At 39.0% G+C, this 8125-nt stretch overlaps 1 long non-coding RNA gene across 3 annotated transcripts in view; it reads right to left on the bottom strand.

Annotated features, from left to right (window-relative positions):
- Nucleotides 1-808: 808 nt before the first annotated feature.
- LOC122549443 overlaps nucleotides 809-8125 on the bottom strand; it is an 8441-nt gene continuing 1124 nt past the window's right edge. The window contains exons 2-3 of one of the 3 annotated variants that reach the window (XR_006311535.1): nucleotides 7335-7485; nucleotides 809-966 (exon numbers count right to left, since the gene is read on the bottom strand). This is a non-coding gene — a long non-coding RNA (uncharacterized LOC122549443). Of the gene's footprint in view, nucleotides 967-5629; nucleotides 5711-6266; nucleotides 6608-7334; nucleotides 7486-8125 lie in introns of those variants that run through there. The other 2 variants (XR_006311534.1, XR_006311533.1) reach the window with 2 other exon arrangements.

Here is an 8125-nt window from a genome sequence, read left to right as displayed (position 1 = left end):
ACTCGGGTGTCAATGTGGATCCAAGGCAAATGGTGAGACAGAAAACAAGAATGCGGCTATTATATCTAAAGGACTAGAATATTAGGTTGCACAAGATATGCTGCAGTTATACAAAACCCTGGTTAGACCCCACTTGGAGTACTGCGAGCAAATCTGGGAACCACACCTTCGGAAGGATAAAATGGCTCCAGAGGCAGTACAATGTAGATTTATAAGAATGATACCTGGACTTCAGGGATTGTGAAGAGAGATTACACAAAGGGCCTGTTTTGTCTAGAATTTAAAAGGTTAAGGGGTGATCTGATCGAAGTCTTCAAAATATTAACAGGAAAAGGCAGAGTAGATAAAGATAAACTATTTCCAGTCATTGGGGATTCTAGAACTAGGGGCGTTGTCTGTGAATCAGAGCCAGACAATTCAGGAGAGATGTTAGAAAGCACTTCTACACACAAAGGGTGGTAGATTCGGAACTCTCCTCCACAAATGACAGTGGATGTTAGAATAGTTGTTAATGTTAAAACTGGGATAGATATGTTTTTGTGAAGAAAGGTATTAAGGGATATGGACCAGAGGCAGGAATATGGAATTCAGATCAACTACGATCTCATTGAATGGTGGAACAGACTTGAGAGGCTGAATGGCCTACTCCTGTCCCTATGTTCCTATGTCACATTTCCTTGTGAACAGAGGTTATTAACTGCTCATTCTTACAGCTCCGTCCATTGCCAGCATTTCTGTTACCTTCTAGAATGTGCCAATTAATTAATCAATCAATCATCTCCAATGGCATTCTTAACTACTTACCATGTTAATGCCTAATGTTATCAGTGTTGTTGAATTATTACAGTAGGGTGGCGGAATCAAAATTCCTTTCACCTCAGGTTTCCCACTGTGAACCCTGCTCCTTCCTTTGATTTCACTGCTTGCTTGGCTTCAATAATCCTTCTTCATCTTCTCACAGAAGAGCTGCTAGAACAAAACTAGATAAGAGTCGATGTCACACAGGAAAATAAGAATACAGAACAATGATGTTGAATCCACAGTTTCATCCCTTTGGTGTTCATGAAAATGTGCTGAAGTCAGCAATTTGGTGCAAGTGGAAATTCAGTTCAAAGAGGGAAAGAGAAGTTGATTTTGTGGTTGGTGAATGTTTCACTTTTGTCTTTAAACTAGAAGATTGTAGTTGAAACTTTATTGCTGGAACAGGACAGCAGGTCAGGCAGCATCCAGGGAATAGGAGATTCGACGTTTCGGGCACATGCCCTTCTTCAGGAAGAAGGGCCTGTGCCCGAAACGTCGAATCTCCTGTTCCCTGGATGCTGCCTGACCTGCTGTGCTGTTCCAGCAATAAAGTTTCAACTTTGATCTCCAGCATCTGCAGACCTCACTTTCTCCTAGAAGATTGTAACTGGCTATTGCTTTATTACAATGATGGGGATGTCATAGAAACCTATAAAATTCTAACAAGACTACACAGGACAAACTCAAGAAGGATGTGTCTGATGACCAGGGAGTCCAGGATCAGGGGTCACAGTCTAAGGTTATGGGGTGGGCTATTCAGGACTGAGATAAGAGAAATTTCTTCACCCAGAGAGCGATGAGCTTGTGGATTTGTCTGCCACAGAAAGTGGTTGAGGCCAAAACATTGAATGTTTTCAAAAAGATGATAGATATACAGTACTTATTAGAGTTTAAAGATCAAAGGTATGGGGAAAAAGTGGGAACAGGGATGATCGGCTATGGTCATATTGAATGGTGAGCAGGCTTGAAGGACTGAATGGCCTCTCCTGATCCTATTTCCTATGTTTCTATGTTAATCTTCACAGGAGATTGAATTTAAGTTATCCCAAATTCAAATAATCTTAGTGGGTCATGATGTCTGCTAGCTGGAGCAAGATACAATCCCAGAAAGAAGGTACAGTGTGCAGAATCCTTATTGAGCTGCAGCATCACAGATGAGATAATTGTTTCACCGTCACATCAATTCTTTCATTCACCTTGATGTAAAGGGTTGGGTGCTGAATATTTAACAGTAAAATTATCAAAAACCATGCTGCCAGCATGGCCCGCTTTCTATTTATGGTTTAGGTTTCACATTTAGGTGACGAAACATCTGGAAATGAACCTTCCAGCTCAGTGAGCAAACCTAAATCCAGAACCTCAACCTGAACTACAAATCTTCTCAAAACCCAGTAGGTAATATTACTGTGAGTAAATTACAGAGGAATCTCGATTATCCGAATTACACAGGCGGGGAGTATTTGAATGTTTGGATAATCGAATGCCAGATAACACAGTTTAACCAAGCATCAGGACCTTGCAATCTTGTTCGGATAATCCGAAATTCGGATAATTGGATGCCGGGATAACCAAGGTTCCTTTGTATACTAAATCTGATAAGTTTGGTTAGTCAATCACTGGATGTATTCACGAGGCTGCCAATCTAACAAAAGAACATGAAAGAATTTTTAAAAAGCTATCGGTAGAACAATTTTGGAAAATCTTATCATGAAAAGTAAAAAGATTCAAATTTTTTTTCCCAGCAATATCCTTTCAATCCCAGTGAAGTATAACTCCTAGTTTAAACTCTTTAATTTCTTACTGTACTGACGAGGTTGCAACCTTTTCCTTTTGGACTTTCTGTGCATTTCCCAGATGCAATTCTTTTGGTCTCTCCCAAAGACACAAAAAAATGCACATTAACATATTCATGTTTTTCACTGATCCTTAAGAGAAACTGGGGGTCTTTGCCAGCCCTTCTCCTTGGATTGTTGAAAAAAGGTTACTTCCAGGCAATAGACTTCCACAATCTCCCCACTTTTCTGTTGATGTCAACTTTTTTTCCTTCTAAACTAAACCTGCTATTGACCAGCTATTCTTCTGCTAAACGCAATTTAGCAAACATTTACAGAGGACCCTCGATTATCCGAAAATCAATTATCCGAATTTCAGATTATCTGAAGAAGACCTCTACATTCCGCAAAAATGTTACATCAAAGCAGTAAGTGTATTCAGATTACCTGAACTGAAGAAGATGTGAAAACGCTGGCAAAAACAAAGAAACACAAGCACCTCAAGCATCAGCGACTGGATATTTTTTAACTAACGGTTAGTTACACAGTCTTTTTGCAAAAGTAAGTGTTTTACAGTATTCCCGATACTTTACCGGGCCGTTCATGAAAAGAATGGCTGAGAACGTAAGCGCATGCATGAGGCAACACTTCTGTCTTTCTATTGTGACACTGAGCTCCCGGAAACGGACAAATGCTCTTGCAATTGTAGAATCCGTTCAGGACCTTGCTTAATGCTGGAATTTCATATACAGCATTTATGTGATGGTAAGGGTTTAGTCCTTCTAAGTTTAACCTGTCATTTGCAGAATGCAAAGATTAGTTTGTTTAAATAACAGACTCAAAATTATAGATTTAAACAAATTCTTTGGTAGAGCACAGCATTAGATCAGTATGGTTTCCCTTGTTTAAGCGAATAATCAATTATCTGAACGAAATAGTACCCGCCCATCTCGTTCGGATAATCAAGGTTCCTCTGTAGTCAGTTAACTTATCAAGTAACTTGCTAGTCATTTTGAAAATGCTTTCTTGAAAATGATGTTTGAGCTCACTGTTTAAAAAATGATTTTCTGCCCTCTTAAACAAAAATGAAACCCCTTCACAGAACTAACATCAAAAACCCATTTACCTCTATTTCAGAATCCAAATCTCCACATTACAATAACACATTATAAACCTTTAACACACTGCACAGGGACTGATCTATCAAACCATGGAATGAAAATGTCATATCTTGTTGCCTTATGAAATAATTGCTAGCAGTTTAAGATACGCCCCTTTAAAGGTTCAAGCACTCCAGACCACAACAATCAGAAGCAAAACATTTGAGAGACATGTTATTAGGGATGTGGTAACAGGGTACTTAGCATATCATAATGGTCCAGAGAGTTACTGAAGCAATGTATCACAACCATGTGGAATCCCTGACGCAACTGACTCCATGAGAATTGCGTGGGATATTGAATTTTATGTTGGATAATTCCACTCCACTGTGTCTGCTTTTCCCTGAAAAAGTCCTTTAAATTTGGAGAATACAGAGAGTTCCGAATCACTCAAGCTTAATATTTACCTAGAAAATTTTAGATGATTAGAAATCTATCCTGTAGTATAGTAATTTACTGTTACATGCAGTTATGAAAATATTGTAAATTGTGTATAGCTCACCGTAATTAACCTGGCACCATATTAATTACGTAAATTATTTTAAAATGTGTACAAAGTTATACAAATTTCATTTGTTGTTCCAACCATGACTTCTTGATTCCACAAGTGCCTTACTCCACCAAAGCTAATTCCAGGGCAAATTATTTAATTAAATCCCGACTCACTACTGATAAACCCTCCCAAAAAAAAAATATACTTGCCCAATCAGTGACACCTCCTGGATCAGATAGTCAAAGACCTGACCCTGATACCATATTCCCCCACCCAACTCTGCCAGACCCAACACCTACCCATGGTTGACCAGACACAACCCGTGGGAATTAACACACTTCACCAGAGACAGTTTCCTGAACCAACATCCTCCCCTGGCCTAATCGAACAAACCCACCTTCTGAACCAAACTAACATACCTCCCTGCTGGCCTGAACTTCACCCCCCACCTCCACAGGCAAGCTCTCCCCACTCCCACTAGAGTGTTGGACCATGAACACAACAATTCCCATCACCCTCTTCTGTTTACATCTGACACCCTTGACTAAAGCTCAACTTTATATACTTACCTTTTCACAGGAGCTCTCAAAGCGGCTGCCGGAGACGCATCAATTCTCTTCACTCCGGGACTTGTGGATTCCTGGACAGGTTGCTAACAGGATACACCTTCCAGGCATCTCAGCCGATATCACGTCAAGGTAAATGATTAATTTTTAATTAATCAAGGTTGAAAATGGGGTCTCCAACCTGACTGGAATATTTGGGCCAATATGATTTGTTGAGTCGACATAGAATTAAGGAAATTATGTTTGACAAATTTATTGTTTTTTTCATTTGTTCATAAGACATGGGCATAGTTGGCAAGGCCATCATTTATTACTCATCCTTAATTATTCTTGAGGAGATGATGCTTACTTACCTTCCTAATCCACTTCAGGTACACCCATAATGCTGTTCAGGATAGAGTGTGAGGACTTTAATCCAGCAACAATGAAGGAGCAGTGATATAGTTCCAACACAAGATGTTGTGCGATTTGCAGTGGAACCTGCAAGAGATGGTGTTCACATGTATCTGCCATTGTCCTTCTGGATGGTACAGCTCACTGGTTTAAAAGGGCCTTGTTGAGTTCCTTCCAAATTGTAAGGATGGCATTTTGAGGGCATAACAAGTGTTATAAAGATGTTTAACACATTAATATCAAATGGAATTTGAATTTAAAATAGATGTAGTTTCAGTTCTGTGAGGTGTTTCAAAAGAAGGTCAGAAATCATTTTGAACAATGAACTAAAAATGTAACTTTCTAGAAGACATATGACTTATATAACTAACACAATGCTGTGGAGTTAATTGATGAAGTGTTTATGAAGGTGAATTTTTATGACACAGAGAAAACAGCTCAGTAGTTTACTTCAGTTCAGAATCAGGTTTTAGTTCTGGTCCAAAAACAGAAACTGCTGGAGAAATGCAGCAGGTCTGGTAGTGTCTGTGGAGAAAGTAACAGAGTTAACATCAAGTCCAGTGTTCCTTCTTCAGAACAGCTATTTCACCCAAGCAAAAGTTAAGTTTAATTTTGTGAAGACTTCAGGCTGTAAGAATTTGTGTAGAAATTTTCAAGCCTTCAGAACTGAAAAACATGTTTAGGCCAATGGAACTAGAAAAAGTTTTCTGGGCCATCATAATTGAAAAGAAATCCAGACCCTCAAAACTGGAAAGAAATCTCTAGACCATCAAAACTGAGAAGAGTATGTTAAGGAAGAAATCAAAGAGTTAAGACAGAAGTATCTATATACAATATTTATAGGAAACAAGTTGAAACTTTATTTTGCCTTTATGTAAATATTTTTGTAAATGATCTTAACTATCTTATATTCTATTATACCTTCTGCATAAAATGTTTTGTAAGAGTTAATTTCCACAAATGTGACAATACTAAAATGGCACCAATACTGAGGGCAGATAGAGTACAACAGCATTTTATTTGAACCAGCTGTTCAGAAGGATGTTACACAAGGCACATGCAACAGCCCCTAATTCCATAAGCTTTTGTTATTGAAAAATAGGAAGAGGAGTAGCCCATTCAGCCAGTCAAGTTTGCTGTGCCATTCATCTGGATCATGGCTGATTATCTACTGTAACACTACTTTCCCATGCCATCTCCCATGCCTCTTGACATCATTTATCTCCAGAAATCTATTGATTTCTGACTTGAACATGCGTAAGACTGAGCTTCTTCTGGTGCACAGAATTCCAAACATTCACCACTCTGGGTGAAGAAATTCCATGTCAGTCCTAAATGGCCAACTTCTTATTCTGACCGGTGTCCTCTGGTGATAGGCTCATCAGCTCGGGGAAACATCCCTTATAATCCATCTGATTTATCCTGTAATTGTAAGTTTCAATGAGACTGCCTGCCCTTCCTTTAAACACGAGAGAATACAAACCCTGTTTCTTTAAACTTCCTCATAACAAAATCCCACCATCCAATGCATTAGCCTGTTGAATCTGTGTTCTACCATCCCACAGGAAGTATATTCTTCAATAAGGACTGAAATTAAATACAATGCTCTAGATGTGGTCTCGCCATGACTCAACTCAAGACAATTTATTCCTCTAATCAAATCCCCTTGTGATGAGACAACTTGCCTTTCTGATTGTTTGCTGCACTCATATAGTGACTCATGATCAAAGACACTCAGATTCCTTTGTATCCCCTCATTTCCAAACCTCTCATTGTTTAGGAAGTTTTTAGTCTTCCGGAGATCTTTTTTGACCGAAGTGGATAACTTCATACTTATTCAAATTATATTCCATCTGCCACCTTCTTGCCCATTTGCAATGCTTGTCCAAACCTTCTTGTGCCTCCTCACAACTTACATTGCCACCTGGTTTGGCATTAGCAGCAAATTTGGAAAGATTACATTTTGTCCCTAAAACCAAATCACTCAGAGATTGTGATCAGCCATGCCTCTAGCACTATTGTCCACAATTGATTTGTGATGGTATCTACCCATGAAAATGACATTGTTCCTGAGCCATTTGTTACAATTAGACTGAAAGAGAGCCTATATATTGTTACTATGTTAGAAAAAAGGCTAATTTTGTCTTACCTTGATGACTTTGATGACTTAAGAAAGGTTCTGGTGCCATAAATATCCTTTATCTGAATATTTTTTCTTGATTTCATTTCACCATGAGGTTAACTTCCATAGTCAGGATAATCTTTCATCAGAAACTTTACACTTTCACACAACTGTTTCTCTGAGGAATATAAATCAGCCAAAAATGGAAAATTTGTTGCAATATTTTCATGTCAAATGCATTTTCAGCGAATCATCATAGCAAAAAAGGATTTCATTCAAAACCTGGGGGAAGAAAACGCTTCCTCAGTATTACATGCAACATCAAAACTGACCTTTCTTTTCTCTTTTACTCTTTCTTTTATTTTTACTCAGTCTACATCACTATAATAAAACAAACAACTGTGGATGCTGGAGATCTAAAACAAACAAAAACAGAAATTGCTGGAGAAACTCAGCAGGTCTGGCAGCATCTGTGGAGAGAGAAACAGAGTTAACACTTCAAGTCTAATCCAGTGACCCCTGTAGTCTACACCTGGACTACACCTCCTCCCACCCTGCCTCCTGTAAAAACACCACCATTATTCCCAATTCCTCCGCCTCTGCCACATCTGTTTCCATGACGACCAATTCCATCATAGAAAATCCCAGATGGCCTCCTTCTTCAAAGACCGCAATTTCCCCTCCCATGTGGTCGACAATGCTTACCAGCATATTTCCTCCACTTCCTGCACTTCCTCCCTTGAATTCCAGCCCCCCCAGCGCAACAAGAACAAATACCCCGGTCCTCATCTTCCACTCTGCCAACCTTCGTATACAAT

The sequence above is a fragment of the Chiloscyllium plagiosum genome, chromosome 4 (genome assembly GCF_004010195.1).
Source record: "Chiloscyllium plagiosum isolate BGI_BamShark_2017 chromosome 4, ASM401019v2, whole genome shotgun sequence".
Classification (NCBI taxonomy): Eukaryota; Metazoa; Chordata; class Chondrichthyes; order Orectolobiformes; family Hemiscylliidae; genus Chiloscyllium; species Chiloscyllium plagiosum.
The sequence above is the reverse complement of the archived record's forward strand: the minus strand, read 5'-3'. Positions and strand labels throughout refer to the sequence as shown.